At 39.4% G+C, this 19,286-nt stretch overlaps 1 long non-coding RNA gene and 1 pseudogene across 1 annotated transcript in view; one reads left to right on the forward strand and one right to left on the reverse strand.

Annotated features, from left to right (window-relative positions):
- Positions 1–19,286, forward strand: part of LOC138848472 (uncharacterized) — a 1,168,718-nt gene that overhangs the window by 1,051,426 nt on the left and 98,006 nt on the right. The gene's annotated exons all lie outside the window — the stretch shown is intronic.
- LOC100353241 (BAG family molecular chaperone regulator 1 pseudogene) lies at positions 14,939–15,527 on the reverse strand (annotated as a pseudogene).

A 19,286-nucleotide genomic window follows, 5' to 3' on the forward strand; every position in this document is an offset into this window, starting at 1 on the left:
ACAATAAGATATGAGTAGGTAAAAACATTTTAGATGGTTAGACAGAAGGGTTAAAATGACTAGTCATTAATTTGGACTGGGTTGGAGGGCAGGTGGAAACAGAATCCTACTTATGTTAATGCTGCTACTTTTACTTACTTTAGTAAAGAAAGAAAAAACCCATTGGATTTTAGGTTTTGTATGATCTAAATGTTTTGAGCACTTTTCCTTGGATTCAGTAAGATCGTATCAGTTCTTTTATTTTACAGTAACTCATGAAGCACATGCTATTAGTGCTCAGAATGTTGAATTTCCTATGAAGTAGCAAAGATGAATCAGGCATTGTCCTTAAGGAAAAGATATTTTAATGAATCTTAGAAAAAAAAAATACTATGAGCTGAGGTAAAATATCACACGTGCTGTAAGAATGATTCAAACGCAAGGGAAAGAGACAGCAGCTGATCTGAACCTGATAATATATGTGGGATGGAGTTTATTAAAGCAAAAGGGTAAAATAGTTTTCCATCAGAACACTAATAATAAAAGAAAGAAAAGGAGAGGCGAGAAAGGAGAGGGAGGGGTAAGAGCAGAGGAAGGGAGGGCAGCGGGGAAAGAGAGGCAGAGGAGAGGGAACAGACGGTGTGGGAGGTGAGAAGAGAAGAGGCAACATGGAGGTAAAACACGTGGGGGAGGGCATGTTCAGGGAGCCTGCAGTTGTCCAGCGTGTGCCTCTGGGAAAGGCATGGACCACAGTGACCAATCCTGAAGTAGACCAAGATATTATTGTCTTACCTCTATCCTGTAAGCAGATAGTCTTCGAGGACTGACAAACACCCCAGTGCAGCCACTGCGATTTCACGGACCAGCTCAAGTGTATTCTTCAGGTAAAATCCTCCTGTGACTTCTCATAGCCTGGAACCCTAGCAGTACCTGTAGAGCCCCGCATCCTCTGCTCCAGTCTGGAGCCCCAGTGGTAGCTCGAGATGACATTCGCCCTTCCACCACAGCAGTACCACATATTCTGTTCCCCTAAAGGACTCACTCCATTCCTTCTAGCAAGTCTCACCTTCTGCAGCACTGTCTCAGGAAGCTGCTTCTCTGACATTCTAGCCTGCATTAGCTCCCCCAGTCATACGCTCATGGCAGACTGTCTTTTCTAATGCCAATTTATGACTGTAGCTCTCCAGATTTGGAGGTCATTAGTTGTTTAACACCCATTACCTAAATTAAACCATGATTGCATGGATTATGTATACCCTACAAATCAGCAATACTGTTACATCTGACACATAAGAGTAATATCACATCAGTCTAAAACTATGGATTGTTGGAGATAAATGATTTGATGTAAGGACCAGAGGTGCAAGTCATGAAAGTTGCTGAAATGTCTGGGAAAAAGAAGCTGGAGGTGCAATACAAATAAAAAGAGAGTTGTATCCTATATGTATTTTAAGACTAGAGTCAGGAAGAGTTGGAGACTGACTGGATGGGTTTTGTCTGATTTGGCTGGACGTATAAACAACATTTAACAAGTTCCATTGTTTTCCCATCTTTCTGATTTGGAAGAAACTCTTTCTTAGGTCCATTACAGTATCTTCCAATAATAGAATTCCATTTCTCCTGTATTATTTATAGAGCATTATGTCAATATTTATAGGGTACCTACTGTGTTCCAGACACTCTCTTGGTGGGTGATAAACGTCCGTGAACAAAACATACAATAATCCTAGGCAGAAAGATATAGGAAAGAAAGGGTAAACAGTAGATTTAAGCATATTATATTGCATATTTGAAAGTGGTGAGTACAGGAAAAGAAAAAGTAGAGCAAGGAATGGGGAATTAATAGAAATAGCCCAGTGGCACTACACCAGTTATCTATGGCACAAAGCATGTATTAATTTTAAAAGCATCTCTCTTTTTGGGTTTTGCTTTTAATGAAACCTAGAAACTTTCCAATTGTAGTCATTCAATGAAATGTAATTGCTCTTTTTCTCATCTATATCCTGGAGTTAAAATCCTCAAGGGCAAAGAGGGAGCAAGGTATCATAGCAGTAGAAAGAAAGCTTCGTGGTTAGAAGAGGGAGGGAAAGCCCTGCTCCAACACCTTCCCTGCTCAGCCAGGGAGAGCGTCTGGCACGTCGCCCCATTCAGCACCTAAGCACCTTTGCCCACACTTCTGGCCCATTCCTTTACCATTACCCTGAAAATATTTTCTTAGGCTACTTTCCTGTTTCTTTCTTCTATCAGTTTCATTTCTGTAAAATCTTTTATGATTTCTTTGCTGACAAACATAAAAGTGCTAGACACCACATTTTACTCATGGGATAGTTCTTTTCAAATAACTAGCTTGTAATATTTAATTTTTCATTCAGAAATTAAAATTTTTCATGGCCGTCTGGATAGCACAAATAAAATTAGTACTTTCATTGCAACAGTCAGTAACACAACACAAGACAATATAATCATCTTCCTCAACTTTCAAAGAATAGTTGGAGTAATTTAGTCTGTTAAGATGCTGTGTACTTAGAAACTGACTTTCCGAAAACAGAGGGTAAGAATATTGTTTTAAAAATTGCTTATAATTTAAACAGTAAGAAAACAATGAAGTAACACCTTCATTGTCTTAGTTCATGAGATTTTTATTTTAACTGAAAGAAAAAAGCAATTTCTTAAGTGGATTCCCATTATTTAACACTTAAATCTTAACCCTAGAAAATTTAAATGTCAAACATTCAATTATTTTCCTTTGGTCCCAGTGATGCATCGATTTTTATATTAAATTAAAGGTATTCTTTATTTTGGTATCATACAACCATGACTCTAATATGCCTGTAGATTTTCAATTATTCAGTTCCATAAAATTCTGGATTCCTGACTTTTATTAAGGGGAAGAAAGGAGACAATACTCTGCATATCTTCTTCTGTAGTACCTTCATTCATTCATGTATTCACACTACCCCTCTTCCTCTAGGCGGACAAAGGTTGAAAACTCCCAGTCCACAGGTCAGGCAAGAAGGGATAGGAAGTGGCCTCTGTTTCTCAAAAAGCTTGCTATGTAGTCAGAATGAAAAGAAATAAATAATGAACTTTTAAATAAGCAATTAAATATGAAAATACAAATTTAATAGGATATAAATTGTATTTCTTTCTGGTGACCGAGTTTTAGATTAGACAAAGCACATACGTCCATAACGTATATTTTCTTCTCTATGTGCAAAGCTAATTACCAACTTTTAACTAGTTGTGCAGAGTGAACACTGAAAGGTTTAGGCAATAGAAGCGGGATATAATGCGCCTACAGGTTTCATAATGGTCAAGCCCTAAAGTTATCCCTAAGTCATCTTCTCTTTCATGAAAATCCTGTGGTTCTCTGCTATTTATACTCACTTCTTTCCATAATTTTCTGTATTTCATGTTGGGCAGCCTTGGTGGTCCCTTATTCCAGCCCTCAGGTCGAGAAACTTCACCTAATGAGAAGGACTGGGAAGGCACCAGATAAAAATGCCTGGATGCACTGAGTTGTAGACAACCACCCATAACATTTAGAAAAAAATCTGTCTTCCAATATTTGAGGAACCCAAAGATGGATGCCTGACTTTTTCTAGGAAAAGGCTAAAACTAAAGTCAAAGGAGTGACTACTGGTGACCAACCCAACCCTTTACGTATCCATACCCACAGACATCCTTCCAGCATTAACGGGCTAGATGGCAGCAGGCAGGCCAAGTATGGAGGAAGAGGCAGGAGCCTCAAAGTCCTCCTCCTCCACAGTAGGTTTTCCAACTTAAGCTTTCTCAGGGAAGAATAAATTAGAGAAAGAGTTGGGATTTTGACTTGACACTGAATTCAACATTTTAAAGCAAAACCTAAGAGCTAATTTTCTTTTAACCTGAGAGTAATCTTAAGAAGGGTGCAAGATTACTTGAGCTCTCCCCAAAGCCTAGAGATGCAACTTGTTGAGAGTAGGTCACAAGGTGGAAGGAGAGAGAAATAATAAGGTTTCCTTGTTCTGTTTTTTTCTGATGCCTTTCCCAGTCATTCTCATTCAATGAGGTTCCTCAACCTGATGGTTAGCAGAAGATACCGCCAAGGCTGTTCATCATGAAATACAGAAAATAAGTCCATAGAAAAGAGATTAGGAACAAGTGTTGGTGCAGTGGCTAAGTCACCATTTGGGAAGCCTTCACCCCATATCAGAGTGCCTGGGTTCAAGTCCAGGCTCTTAGTGATTCCAACTTCATACTAATGAACACCTTGGAAGGCAGCAGGTTGATAACTCAAGTATTTGGGTCCCTGCCACCCAGCTAGGAGACCCAGATTGAGTTGCAGACTTCTAGCTTCCTCAGGATTTGGGGAAGTGAATCAGTGAATGGAAAATCTCTCTCTGTGTCTCTTTTTCTCTTTCAAATATTGACTAATCAATTAGTTTGATAATTCAATAAAAGAAAAATGTACTTAAAAAGAAAGAAAATAAATGAGCATGCATGGGAGGAAGCAACAAGATTTTCATGGAAGAGGGAGAGAATTGGAGACTTGTTACAGATAATTTTATGGTTTAGATGTTACGAAGTCTGAGGATACATTAAATTGTGGCCACAATGCCTAAAACTTTCAGTGAATCACTCTGCATAACTCATTAAAAATTGGAAACTGGCACTCCTCCGCTGTGGCACTTGCATCCTATATGGACACCGGTTCTAGTCCCAGTTGCTCCTCTTCCAGTCCAGCTCTCTGCTGTGACCTGGGAAGGTCACATATTTTTTAAAATATTATTAAAGAGCCTATCAAGGGCTCCATAATTAAATATGCCAAGTAAATCCAGAAATGAAGAAGTATATTACACTACCATTTTAGTAAGAGTATGATTCTAAAGTTAAAGGGGTGAGGACAGGAAGGAAATGGAATAAGTGAATAGTTCAAGAGAAATGATCGACTGGAAACATCATTCAAAGAACAATACAGAGAGGCGGTGTATCAAAGAGCAGATCTCGGTAGAAGTTTCTTATATCATTCTGAATAATACTTAATGAAACATATGGAAGTAATCAGGGTCCTAGGAACAGAGCTTTGTCTGAAACCAGCAGATGAAAGCTGTCTTTCTCCCTGATTGTACACCAGACTTGTGAATATATTCACAGTGATTGTTGAGAAAAGAGTTCACAGCTCTCTAGGTGTCCTACGTGTCTTGTAGGGTTTGTCAAGAATGCAAAACTCTGAATGCTGTTTACTGGGGCCATTTCTCAGGGTTATGTTGGAAGGGCAACCCTGATGTGATGTGATGGCTCCCTCTGGGACAAAGTGCAGGTTCTCTTACGGCTTGTTATGAGAGTGATGGATTTCCCCAAATTCAGTCCTTCGCAGCTAAAGGCCAACCCACTCTGCATGTATCATCCATCTGAGTCCTCTACATCACCCCCATGAGACTGAAAGGTGCAAAGAAAACCAACACGAATGTGGCGATTCCCATCCTGCTTCTGGTACTGTCAGTGATGCAGTTCTTTGTCTTTGACCTGGAAGTCTGTGTCTTCTGCCAGCATCCATGAAGCATGGCCTAGCTTCCTGGTCTCCTGCTGGTAAAACGCCAGCCCTGACACTCATTGCTGATGTACATACTCTTTACCCTGCACCTGACTTTCCTGGTTGGCCATGTCACTCAAGGATATTCAAAATAGTATATTTGGAATGTTATGTTTCTAATTGAACATTCCTTACTTTTTGGGAAATTTTATTAATGGCTCAAAGCAAATTAATAACATGTACAGGAGTATATCAAAAACTTCATGGAAAATCAGATTAAAAGATAAATTTAGTTTTGTTGCAAATAATTTTGAGACCCATCCATTTAATTTTTTTTCATAATTATGTGTTTTTCCATGAACTTTGTGAAGTACCTTCTTATATACCTGGACAGGTCAGAACCCTCTTTCTGTAATACTCATCTTTAAGATCATCTTTAAAGAAGCTCTCAGAGATTTTAAATTTAGATCATCAGGTTCTCATCATCAGAAAGTTCCAACACTTCCCATTTTCACCAGTTTGTATCAGTTTTTTTTTATCATTTTTATTCATTTGAAAAGTAGACATTTGATCATCTTGACGCAAAAAAACTCATGACTGAAAGCAGAAATTGTTCTGTTGGTCTCTGATCATAACTGTGACATTGCTTGCAACATGGACACATCAGGAAGTTACCTCAACATTATAAGGATATATAACATAGTAAACAGATATGACAACATAAAACATTGTTATAATCGTATAAGCGTCAAGCTGCAATAAGATAATTATGAGGATGAATAGCCTTATTAATGTCAAATACAATAGTATTTTCGATAAGCTTATGACAGAGCATCTTCTATTTCTTTGAACCAATCCTGAAGACTTGTGGAAATATGAACTCTTTCACAGATTCATAAAAGCACATAAGAAGAGATGGTGACACAATGATAATTATATTAAGAAGCATGGTTGATTGGTTGTCAGCACACTTTACATGTAACAATCTTGGGTGTTTTTACATGATAATGGCATAATGACAGTAATGAACTTAGAAGTTATTCTTAGCAGAGTATCAGAGCAGAGTGCAATCGATGGCTGCAGAAGCTATAAATGCAATCCCCAACCTTATAGGTTATTGTAAATGCAAAGCACAAATTCTCATTCATAACTACTTAATTAAAGAACATTATTGGTTTACCTGTAATTGCTTTAATTTATCACAGTGTTACAATTTATAAGTAATGTGTGTTATTCTTCAGTAGTTTTATTGTAATTACACATAATTTACAATTCACATTACTGGATTTCTAATTAGCCTCTAAATATTCTTGGTTATAAAAATGAAAATACTATTTTAAGGAGAATAGGATAATTAACAATGTATTAAATCTATTGGCTGTCATGCATTTACCAAACAATAAAGTCAGCTAATTCAGGCTATTTAGTTGATGGGTTACAACATTTTTTGAAGTTATGAGACACAATGTAGTCACTGCTTGCGGTGCCACCATGAATACGTCTGATTGATATTCATCATGATAGAATTCTGGTCAACGTGATATTTAGTAAAAGTACGTTTATCATAAACTTCTATGTTGGGCAGATGGCTCTAGAGGTGGGAGCTGGAATGAGACACCAATTATATTACTTCTAAATGAACTTAATTGTTAGAATTTTCAAATTACTACGCTCAAGAGGTTAAACAGTGAAAAATTCAATCGATTGAATCTGTGCGTTCCTAAAAATTGGGAAAGACAAGGACGTTGTATGGTTTTTTTTAAATTCACTATTTTGAATTCTTTTGTTGAAAGTTCAGAAAAAGCAGTTTAGGCATGATGTAGTAATAAGTTGAGGTTATATGATTCTATCTTTTCACATGAAGATAACGAGTGAAAACCACAGGACTGCTTGTCAATATTCCATGAAATATGCAGCAACCTATACAATGGGATTTGAAAGGGCTTCAAAACCCGGTATCTCCTCAGTCAACCTGAAATTTCTACCATTAGAAGCAATGCTTAGGCACTTACCTAGAAAGTTTCTGTATATAAAAACAACATACACTATGGATGAAACATTAAATGTGGCCTTGTTTTAAAATTCATAAGAATTCCTTTTTAAATAAAATGGTATCTGTCAAAATAGGTAGAAGAAACAGAGAAAACACTAGGTCAGAAAATAAAATTGAGGGGCCAGCATTGTAGCATAGTGGGTTAAGCTGCTGCCTGCAGTGCCAGCATCCCATACCAGAGAGTCTGTTTGAGTGCCAGCTGCCCTGCTTCCAATCCCTGCTAATGTGCCTGGGAAAGTGGCAAAAGATGACCCAAATACATTTACCTCTGCCACCGAAGTGGGAGACCTAGACAGAGTTCTTGGCTCCTAGATTTGGCTGGGCCCAGCACTTGGGGAGTGAACCAGTGGATGAAAGAGCTCTCTCTCTCCCTCTCGCTCTATGTCACTGCCTTTCAAATAAATAAAACGTATCTTACAGAAAAGAAAGGAAGATAAAATTGAGAAGGGTATTAGCAGTGAATTCTACTGAAGGAAAACTGAGAGTAATATTCAAGTAAGAGTAGTCTTTATAAAATTGATGGAAAATTCATGTTATGAAAAACCATATATTCATTTTTGTACAAAAAATAAGTTTATCTTTTATTTCTTTTTTCTATGAACTTCTTGAAGTCCCCTCACATGTTGGGAAGTAGTGAAGAAGTGTCCAGGAATCCAAAGCGCCCTGTGAAGTTTCTATGTACCGGGAGAGACTCAAAGTTTATTGAAAAGGGGCTGGCACGGTGGCGCAGCAGGTTAAGCTGCTGCCTATGATGCCGGCATCCTGTATGGGCACCTGTTCATGTTCCAGCTGTTCCACTTCCAATCCAGCTCCCTGCTGATGGCCTGGGAAAAGCAGCATAACACAACCAAGTGTTTGGTCCCATGACACCCATGTGGGAGACCCAGAAGAAGCTCCTGGCTTCTGGCTTTGGCCTGGATTAGGCCTGGCCATTGTGGCCATCTGGAGAGTGAACCAGAGGAATGAAGATACCTCTCTCTGTGTGTCTCCCCTTCTCTGTCATTCAAATAAATCGATAAATCTTTTAAAAAAATCATTGAAGAAAAGTACAACTGAGATCAAAAGCAAATGTCCTTCCTTGGTAATTTTGCTAACTACAAAATCACCCTACTAAGTCTTTTTCATTCCATCCCTTGGAACTGGTACACTTCCATACCTTTAATGAAAACAAATGGATTATAACTTTGTCAACTGGATCAAAAGATATAGTTACAAAATCCTAAGTGTCATAACAGTTCAAGGCATATCAGCATAACTGCAAATCATGTACTAAATTCGGAAATGATTCCATTTTAAAATAGTATCGCCATCTCACAGTTATGGACAGACATAGTCTGTTAATTGAGCAGATCTGTTCCATGGACTTTTGTCCTTTGACATTGAAAATGCCCGCACAACCACCCAGCATCTTATTATAGTCAAAACCTAACCAAAGACACTCACAAAGGCTGTGGTCATTTCTAACAAACCAAGGGTTAAAAGGGCTGTCAGTTCCCTTCTGTTAATGGATGTCACTGCGATGAATCAACAAAGTCCTCTTCTGAGGACTTTGGGGACCAGCTTGGAAGCATTTTGTGATAATGGTGCTCATTGTAACTGGCTTTGACCTGTGGTTAACTCATAGCAGAACTGAAAATGCATGCGTTTAACCACACTGAATATAATTCTAACCCAAATCCAGCTTTTTTAGTCAGTGTATGATATCACAAGAAGTACTGTGGAACTGAATAGTGAGCTGCATGCAATCACACTCAATATATATTTTGTGTATTTTTAGGTGAGAAATGTTCAGTTCAGATGTGCAGGCTGTCTGCATTTCCTTCCTTCCAGACTGTCTTTATTCAATATGCTTAAATCAGTTATCACTTTAGATTATAAATGGATCTCAATTTTTCCTAGAAACAAGCTGATGGAGTTGATTTTTCAACAGTAACCTTCCCCTTTGTTTCTAAGTATGTGTATGTTTGTGTGTTTGTGTGGTTTTAAATCACACTTAAACACACATCCGAATAGCATGTTGGAAACTGTGCTAATCGAAGCAGAGTTTAATGGGCCTGATAAAGGGGAAGGACATGCCATGCCTCACTCGATTGCTTCTCGATTAGGACGCCGAGGCCAGCCCATTCTTCCTTTTGGGGATGACTGGGGTCTGTAGAGTGTGCTCCATAAATGATTTTCCATGGCTTTTTAAAAGGCGGTGCATATTAATATTTTAAACTGAAGTAATTGCTTCTTGCTCAGCAATGGGTTTCATTTATGAGTGTTTATCCTCAGCAAATGGAAAGTATGGTTAATCTAAGTTAAAAATGGGTTCTTTAAATAGCTCTAATTACATTCTGTTTATATTTGTATGTATTAGACACTTAAGATTTAATCGGTAGCAGTTCTAACAAACCATAATGTTTATTAGCTGGTTTTAAATTATTGTTATGGATGGCAGTTGAATGAGAAAATAAATGATTTGTCTACTATAAAACACAGTAAATAAAAGATGGACCAATTTTTTTAAGATTTTTAGTATAACTTCAGATTTTAAACCAATTCATGAGAAAGAGGCCACATAAGAAAAATCCCTTTCTCTTCTTCTTTATTGTGTTTGACTGTAAAGTTAGAGAAGAAAAAAGGTATAAAATTAGTGGGCTTTTCTTTTCAAAAATTATTTAGATCCTAATGTTCAAATGTCAGAAAAGAAGGTGCTACATTGTACACTTTAACTCACATTTATTTTACTCTGAAGAAAAATAAACAGCAGAAATAATAGCTTGATTCTTTAAATGTACAAAACCCTTTTGTTTTACGTTGATGTAATGCTCACTTAAATCAATTTAATTTGCTTAAATTTTATGTTTCGATTAACAGAAAAGATTGTGTTAGACTCTGCTTCCTTCCGGAGGAATCTGTGAAAGTACTTCCCTCATCTTTGGGGAAAACTTCAGGATTGCATGTGGCTTACCCGCAGAGAATTCAGATACAGTCATTTTACTGATGTACCAGTTTCTCTTTCTTTTATTAGGATTTTCAAGATAATCCAAAAGAAAATGCAAATCTAGTGACAATTTACTAATAATAACACCTGTATCTGTGGGAACTACAAACATTTATTATTGTGCTTAAAATGCAGTGGAATTCCCAGAAAAGAGATTTATAGAATTATTATTGACATTCTATAAATAAGCAAGCAGTGAGAAAAATGTTATGGCTTCGCTACATGGTAGAGAAATATAAAGCAGAATGCTGTTTTATAAATACATGCTTTCTCGCTAGCAGATATTCTGTAGAAATCTGTGTGCCCTTGGGCAAGTCACCACACCTTGTTTTGTGTTTCTCTGTCTTCGTCCATAAAACAGGGATAACAGCAGTACCTGTCTTTTAAAGTTACCGTGAGAGCTAAATGCAGCAATATAGGTAAGCAAAGGGAGCAATGTCTCCATACAGTTCCAGAAAGAGGAAATTTAATAGATAAATTTATTTGGGTGCAAAAGTAAATTTGAAGCCCATGCAGGGCTTCTTTACATTTGCTATGAATGTTTTGAAGATCCGTCGTATAAACATGTGGTGTTGCTGTTGTATTCGCTGTTTCTAGTCCTGAGCTCTGTTTCATGAGCTCCAAGTCACCATAGCTGGCCAGTTCTTCCTTCGCAGAATCTTTCATTCCCCACTTCTTTCCCATTCCTACTGCTCTTTCTACAGCATGGCCTTTATACTTCATGCTTACATATTAAGCCCTTCCAATCCAGTATCTCTCTCTCTTTCTCTGTGTGTGTGTGTGTGTGTGTGTGTGTGTGTGTCTCCAGCTATAAGACTGTACTACTGTACTTCTCTCTTAAGGCACCTGCAGTTGCACCCCTCATCCACAAACCTATGGAAGATTCCCTTTTCATAGGCTGAGGACAGTAGTACAGTGCCGTGTGCTCAGCCCAGCAAGCAGGCCTCTCCAGAAACAGGAGCCGTCACCTACCTTTCTGCTTTCACCTCACAGTGGTCTACGAGACTCCCTTCATCCCAGCCCGACCTCACTGCTGATCATGGGTTTCCTCTCCTCTGCATTGAGATCATTCCATTTTCTTGCAATGAACTCTACCTCTATCCAGCCTTAGGGAAATCTCCCCAATCCTTCAAGCCCAAGACAGACACTGATTCCATGAGGGTTCCTTCCTAGATCTGCCCACCTCTGGGTTCCCAAAACATTTGCTTTATACCTTTGAGATATGTCACTTCTCCTGTTTACTATTCAGCATAAACATTCAGAAACAAACCTCTTCTTCCCAACTGTGTCATATCTTTGTTCAGATTTTCTGCAGTTACCTCTGGCCAGGCACATAGGAGATCCTCAATACATATTTTAAAATGTATATAAGAGTCCTTCAAAAAGTTCATAGGAAATATAATTAAAAGATAAGGTTTTAAAATTTTTTAATTTATTGTTTTTCTGAACAGAAAGAGAGGAGAGAGAGAAAGAGAAATCTTAACTACTGGTAAACTCCCAAATGCCCATAACAGCCCCAGCAGGGTCAGGCTAAAGCCAGGAGGCCAGAATTCAGGCTGAATTTCCCTCCCCAGTGTGAGACTCACTTACTTGAGCCATCACCTGCTACCTCCCAAGGTATGCATCCGGCTGGGAAAATGTCCATCCATAGGTAATTATTAATTAATTGGCTAGTCACCTAGTTGCTTTGTAAAAACTGTGAAAGCCTACTCTTGCCCACCTTCACATGCTCTCTCAATAACCACTTTTTCTCTTGATTGTTTCCCGATGTTTCATTGGTTGGTGCATGATGTTGGTGCCAGTCATCTGGGTGTGAACAAGACAGCCTTTGTCACCGAAGTTCTGTCATGGTGAAGAGCAGAGAACTGATACTGCCAGTCATTGTTCCAGCGGGGTTTGTCTGGAATCATGGAAACAAGAGCAATGGACTTGGCTTAGTCCAGGGTTCAGGGGAAGGTCTCCTGAGGAAGTGATTGTTAAACCAAGCCCCAAGGAAAGTACAGGAGCAAGCCAAGTGGGGGGTGGGGGGTGGGGGGTAGTGGCAGCCAATGTGATGACTAGGCTCCAAGTACAAAGCAAGGGGTGGGGATTCCTGCCTCCTGTGGCACTCTCATAAATATTTAAACAATTTGCAGTAAGAACCATGAAGAAAGCCGACAATTTGTTATAAAGAAATAACAAGTGGGTGTGTCCAGTCATATGGGACAGCCAGAAACTACCTTTGTGAAAGATGCTATATAACCTGAAAACTGTAGGATAAGAAGGAGGCTGCCATGGCAGACCAGGAGCGTTTTAGGCAGGGGAAGCAGATTATGCCCAACTCTGACGGTGGAAAATCCTAGACAGTCCAAAAAGCAGAAAGAAGGCCACGGTGGTTGGAAAGCTGTGAGCAGGGGAGGTGGCTGAGATGAGATGAGCGAGGTGGACTTCCTAGACAAGAGGACCTCTTCAGCCAAGAGAATGGGTTTACTTTTAGTTCCAGCTGCTCTGGGAAGCCATTATTGGAATTTATACAGCGATTTTTGCACATCCACTTTATATTTTAAAGTATGACTTTGCTATCTAGAAGAGGATGGTTCGCAAAGAGGGACAAAGAAGAGCAAAACATCCAGGATGTTGGTGGCTGAGGCTTTGGGAAAACAGTGGAGCTAGAAATGGAAGAATCCCATGTGGTATGGGAAGGACACTGAACAGGGCACGTGGATTGGATGTGAGGGGTGAACAGTGAGGAGCGGGGAGCTCATGGGCCGAAGTGCGTGTGATGTCATGTTGACCCTGCCTTCCAGATCTGGGTCTTTGGCTCTGGAGATGTTTATTTCCCTCCCTGGCCACACTACAGGTTAAGTATATGTTAGGTTTGGGGTTGGGACCCAAATCTAAATGTGAAATTGATTTGTTTCACATACACCTTAAACACATACCCTGAAGATAATTTTACACATTATTTTTAGTGGGCCTGCAATCCATCACATGAGGTCAGGTGTGGAATTTTCCATCACGCCTGCACACAAAAAGTTTCACATATTTTAGAGAATTTCAGATTTTCAGATTAGGAATACTCAGTTTGTACAGAAGCTGGGAATCTTCTTGAAATCCTTATTACAAATTTAGGTTTTAAGACTTTAGAACAAGCTTGGGAAAAGAGATTGTAAACTCCGATCAAGGCAAATGTGACCTTGGGTCTTGAGCCTGGCTTTTCAGTTTTCTTCATCCACTCTTTCCCAACACAGGAACTTAAAGAAACCTCTTCAATTGCTTCCATCCTCGGGGGAAAAGACCATGCCCCTTCTGCAGTGAGGGTCTCTGCAACCTTGAGGTAGTGCCTGTGAATTCTCTCTTCCGTACTCCATATGTCTGCAGGTCCTACCTGTATTTCCCAGCTGCAGTGATAGTAGGTGAGCCATACACAACACAGTCTCACTCTGTTTATTTCCAGTACCAACCACCCTTTAGCTCTGGTTGTGTGAATAAGTAATTCTGAGTGGATTCTGATGAAGAACTCAACTAGCTCTACTTAAATATTTGCTGGGCTTGTTTTCTTTGGTTTCTCATGGGCACACAAACCTTTATATAACAATATGGGGCGGAGGGCCCACAAAATGGACAAGAACATTTCCTTGAAGGAAATACAGATCTCGTGAGGGTGCAGGTAACAGAAGCACTCCTGAAGGAAGCACACACCACTCCTGAGACGCCTTCTTGGTGTTGGCTCTGCCAGTTGATTGCTTACTCTATCTGACTGCTCTTCTGCCCTTCTTGTTCTGTGGCTGTCACCTGGTTTGAAACAGGGACTCAGTCAACACTAAGTTCTAACCTCCTGAAGACTTGCCTGGGGACAAGGACATCCACACATCAAACCACAGGTCCCAAGCCCAGATGGCCCTGCTACATCACGTCCCACCAGCTGGGCATTCCAGGTGCTCTTAAATGAGATCATAGCTAGGGATGTTTGGACTGCCTGTGTGGCACAGACCTGTTCCAAGGCATTCTCAACATTCCAGACTAGGAACCACCTTCTGGTGATTCTGGTTTTACATCTGAGAGATGATGGGATCACCAGAGCAAGAAAGCTCTTGTGCAGCCGAATACCACGGTGGCCTATAAACTTGGAGCTAGCCCAAGATAAACGAGCTCTCCCCAGCCCAAAGAAAACACTTGAAAGTCAAACGAGCTGGGAAAACTTGGGCAGAGAATGGCTTTTCCAGAAAAGCTGGGTTGCTAGACAGCACAGCCAGGAGCTCTAACTTGCCATTGCAGAGACAATCCTTTTCACCGAGAACCACTGTAAGAGGAAGAAAATTGGTAGCTGGTCCATTTTTCCTGACAGCCCAGGAGAAATCAGGTCACTGCTAATCCAGAGGAGCTAGTGGCATTGTTCTTCAGGGTAGCACAGCCTCTCTGCACCTCACTCAGCCAAGGCCAAGTTTATAGACTGGAGCCACTCGGTGACCTGGCAGATGTCCTGCTCCGCTGTGTGTGACTGAGCCAGGAACACCTGAACCTATTACACCAAACCCTTTCTTTTCTATCTTCTGTCTTTGAGATCTTCTGGCAGGATCAGTGTGTTGATCTCCTCCAAAATCTTCATAAAGTGCTCAGGTGTGGCTTTTACTCTCCTATCAAGTTTGCTGAGAGCATCAGCCTGCAAACCCATGGCCCCAAAGCCCTGTTGGATTCCAGTAAATTCTTTATTCAGCTCTTCCAGTAGTAGCACCTTCTCCACAGACGTCTCTGAATCTTCCAAGTTCTTTAGTTCAACCTCTTCCTCGGGACTGTTCTTTTCCCTGATTAACAAGACCAGCCACCATTTTGTATTCCAAGTGCTGACAACAGCATCTCATTTCCTTCAGAGAGTTTCCCTTACACAAGAGTTCCTGAAAAGGTAGTGGGGACTTTATGGCCTCTTCAAGACCCTGGGCCAGGCCCTGGGTGATTTGTTCACTGCTACCTTGCTGGTGAGTAATATTAAGGGCATGCTTCTCATTGCCACACATGCCCCTCAAAAGCTGGTCATCCTCACCCTGCCTCGTCTGCTCTGGACTCAAGTTTTAAACTTCACAACAGTTTTAAGCTTCATTGTCTGCTCTGGATTTAAGTTTTAAACTTCATAACAGTTTATAGGTAGAAAGAGCCTTGGGTATCATGTTATTTGTTGACTTGATTATATGATGAAGAAACTAAGATGCGGAATCATTAAAAGAAGTTGGGGGTATATCATGCTATTCTAGAAAATCAGAAACTCCTGAGCCAGAAAGTTGTATATTCTAATTACAACTGCATCACCTATTAGCTGGGCAAATTAATTAATCTTTGTACTGTTCTTTCATTTCCTGATTTTAAAATGGGCGTAATAATTCTTACTTTGCCCAATAGTCTTGGGAGTTAGGACTAAAGTCCATCAAACACAAGACACTTAATAACTGGTAATTACTGTATGTTTTCTTTTCCTTGCCCATTACTAAAATGACAGGGCTATTTAGTGACCTATACGAGCCAAGAACTCATGTTACCAACCTAATGCTCTTTTCTCTGCTCAGCATATAGCCTGACAGAAATTTTCATGGGTTCATGGACTCTCACTGGATCTATTTAGAAAGAACAAACAAACATATTCCCCTGTGTGCCCATTTCAAGCCCTTTGAGATTTTTGTGTGCCCTGGAGAATCAGGTACACAATTGGTAATTTTATTCAGCAGAGAAATGCCACTGGTAGCAAAAAAAGCTCAAGCAATATTTCAACCCTAAGAACCAGGTCTGGCACCCAGAATAAAAGACTCTCTTAATAGGAAGAATAATCTATCAATTTTGTGAAAGGGCTTTTAGAAAAGGCTCGAAGTCCTACTGAAATATAAAACATAAATGGTACATTGTCCTAGTTTTTTTTTTCCTTTTTGCTAGAAATTGTATGTTAGCACCAAAGAGCAGAATTCCTTTTGCCTCTGCCTGCATTTTTAGAATATGCTCTACAGACAACTCTATTTTCTAGGGGTTAACAAATGATATAAGAAAAGCAATGGCATGGAGCAAATGAAGATAATAATTATAATAATAATAATCTTGTGTACTTTTCCTCACTTAAAGCATTAAAAAATCTGTTTCTTCCCATGAAAGAAAAATATTATTATTGTCCTATGCACTTTCTAGCATTTTCTTACATGAAAATATGGTAGTAATCCGAGTCTTGCAGGAGGGAAGGCGCCTGTCTCTGTGTAGGGCTCCAAGGAGCTCACTTCTGGTATCAGCCACTTGGGTGTGCTCTAGAGTAGGTATGTAGCCTGTATTCACCAGAAAGGTGGGAGGATTCCTAGGAAAAGTTCCTGGAGATTTTGAACTGGTGTCTTCCGTGAGGAACAGGCCAGGAAAGTGTAAGTAAGAAGCCCAGAGAAAGGGTTGTGACTGTGGCTCATTATAGTGGTTTGGTATAGTCAGGCGCACCTGTGAGCCAGAGCGAGTGCGAATGAATTGGTCAGACTGCAAATTTAGTTTCTAGAAGCAGAAGGAAAATTGCTCTGTGCTGCTTTCAGGACCTGTTTAGTTCTCTGTTTTCATTCCACCGTTTTTAAGAGCTCCAGCCATGTGGGCTGAGTTTAAGGGAAGCACGTGTCCATTCTTGCAGTAGATACAGAAGGAAAGGGAGAGAGGCCTACAGCCCATGGCTAGAATGAGGAGGAGTGGAGAGCTCTGCTTCATCGGAAAAGCCCAAGGCAGAGAGGGGCAGCTGCCTCCTCCACGGGGAGTTTACTAGGGTCATGGTATTATTGTGTTCGTTTATTAGAGCTAATATTTTTCAATAACCAGTATTTCATTTCAATGGTTTAAAGTTAATTTCTAAATATTTGTTCCTCTCACCTTTGCCTCTATAATAAAGATTTTCAAAATGTGAGAATGCTGTTTGTTGAAAAATGATTTAAAGTATAAGTTTATTTGGCTGCAAAAAATAATTTTAAATACATGCATAGTTTTTTCATAAGACTCATTTTCCATAACCTTTTTAGAGACTCCTTGAATGCATGGATTTCAAAAAAATTTTCACCAAAATAAACTTACCATTTAATTCCATTTTCCATGAAGTTTTTGAAGCTCCTTCATAAAGTGGCAAGTGCTGGGCTGAGTGGAGAAATACTGTGAGCTGTAGGAATTTGAGCAGAGTTGCACAGCTTTGCTGATGTTCTTTATATTCTAGAATGTTTACATTGCTTAGGGATTTTTGTTGCATTATTTGAAGGGAAGCCATCAATAAAAATAATGACTATTATAATAACTTTGAAATACACTCCCTAAAATATATCATTCCTGAATATGTAAATTGTCTTGTTTTCTGTAATATGAAGTTGATTTGTTCCTTTAGGAAGATAAAATGAATAGCCCAGTCTCCCTTGTCTTCATGATCTGAATGTTAGTCATTTTTTACCTATGAGATTAAAATTTGCTTTACTAATAACATCTTTCAGACATCCTCTACAGTAGGTCATATGGCATACGCATACTTAGCTTCTCTAAAGTCATTGATCCAATCAGTCATCTCTTGAATATTTTCCAATGTTGAACATTGCCCAGCTGAAAAGAACACTCCTTTCTGGTGCAGCATGCATTCTGATAGGGGAATACAGATGATAAGTCAAAATCATAACAATAATATAGTATTTTATTCATACAGATGTTTAGAAAGTGGTATGTGTTATAGAAAAAACAGGATCTGAGGAAAAAGAAAGCAAGGCAGGATAGGAAGATGAGCCTGGAATGCTACACAACACAGCCTCATGGATACAGTGACCTTCGTGCGAAGACCTGACAGAGGGGAACTGAAGCATGTGGGTATCTGGGGAAAGAGGGCCAAAGCCCTAGGGTAGTCTGCATCCAGGTCCCATCTAGTATGGCAGAGGAGCAACATAGTACAACTCTCATTGCCAAAAATTCGCCTGGGCTTCTGTGTTGAACATAGGACAGAATTTACAGAAATCTACAAGGAGGGCATTATGGTAATGCAGTCAAGTGTTAATGGAGTCTCCAAACAGGGAGGGAGCAGTGTTGGTATTGGCAAGTGGTCAGAGTCTGGACATATTTGAAGATAGATCCATCCAAATTTCCAGATGCATTAGCTGTGGGGTTTGAGAAAGAGAGAAATGGAGTATGACTTCATGGTGATTAGCCTGAGTAACTGGAAGGATAGAGTTACTCTAGCCCATGATTCAGGAAGAATGCAAGAACGAGAGTGTAATGGAATTTTAAACATTACAAATAACCCAAAGGAGCTTGCAAAAATTAACACTTGCACTACCCATGTATGAGACTAAGCACATCCCAATGTCAGTGTTAACATCTATAATCTGAGAACTCTGTGTCTTTAAATCCTGGAAAATCCATTATCCTTCAGATACCATCTCTTCTCCATTCTTCACTCATTCTCTCTAGAACTTTCTTTGAAAGTTTTTATTTCTGTTAATCTCTATTTCATCTTTTATTAGCTTTTTATTTCTTGATTCAGGTTCTGGATGGTTCCTGTAGGTATATTTTTAAATTATAGTTCTCTCAGTTTGCCTGATCTGCTGTTAAGCTTATTACTTTTTATTTCAGTGACTATAATTTTTATTTATAAGACTTTATGTAGTGTCTTCGATCTACCCATTCTATTTGAAGATTAGATGTTCTTTTTTTCCACTTGTTTCATCGCTTTCATTCTTTTAACCAAATTTTTTTTAATTTCTTTCTTAACCTTCTGTCATATAAATTATATCAAATTCTCCATTCTCTTA

Source organism: Oryctolagus cuniculus, chromosome 2 (genome assembly GCF_964237555.1).
Source record: "Oryctolagus cuniculus chromosome 2, mOryCun1.1, whole genome shotgun sequence".
Classification (NCBI taxonomy): Eukaryota; Metazoa; Chordata; class Mammalia; order Lagomorpha; family Leporidae; genus Oryctolagus; species Oryctolagus cuniculus.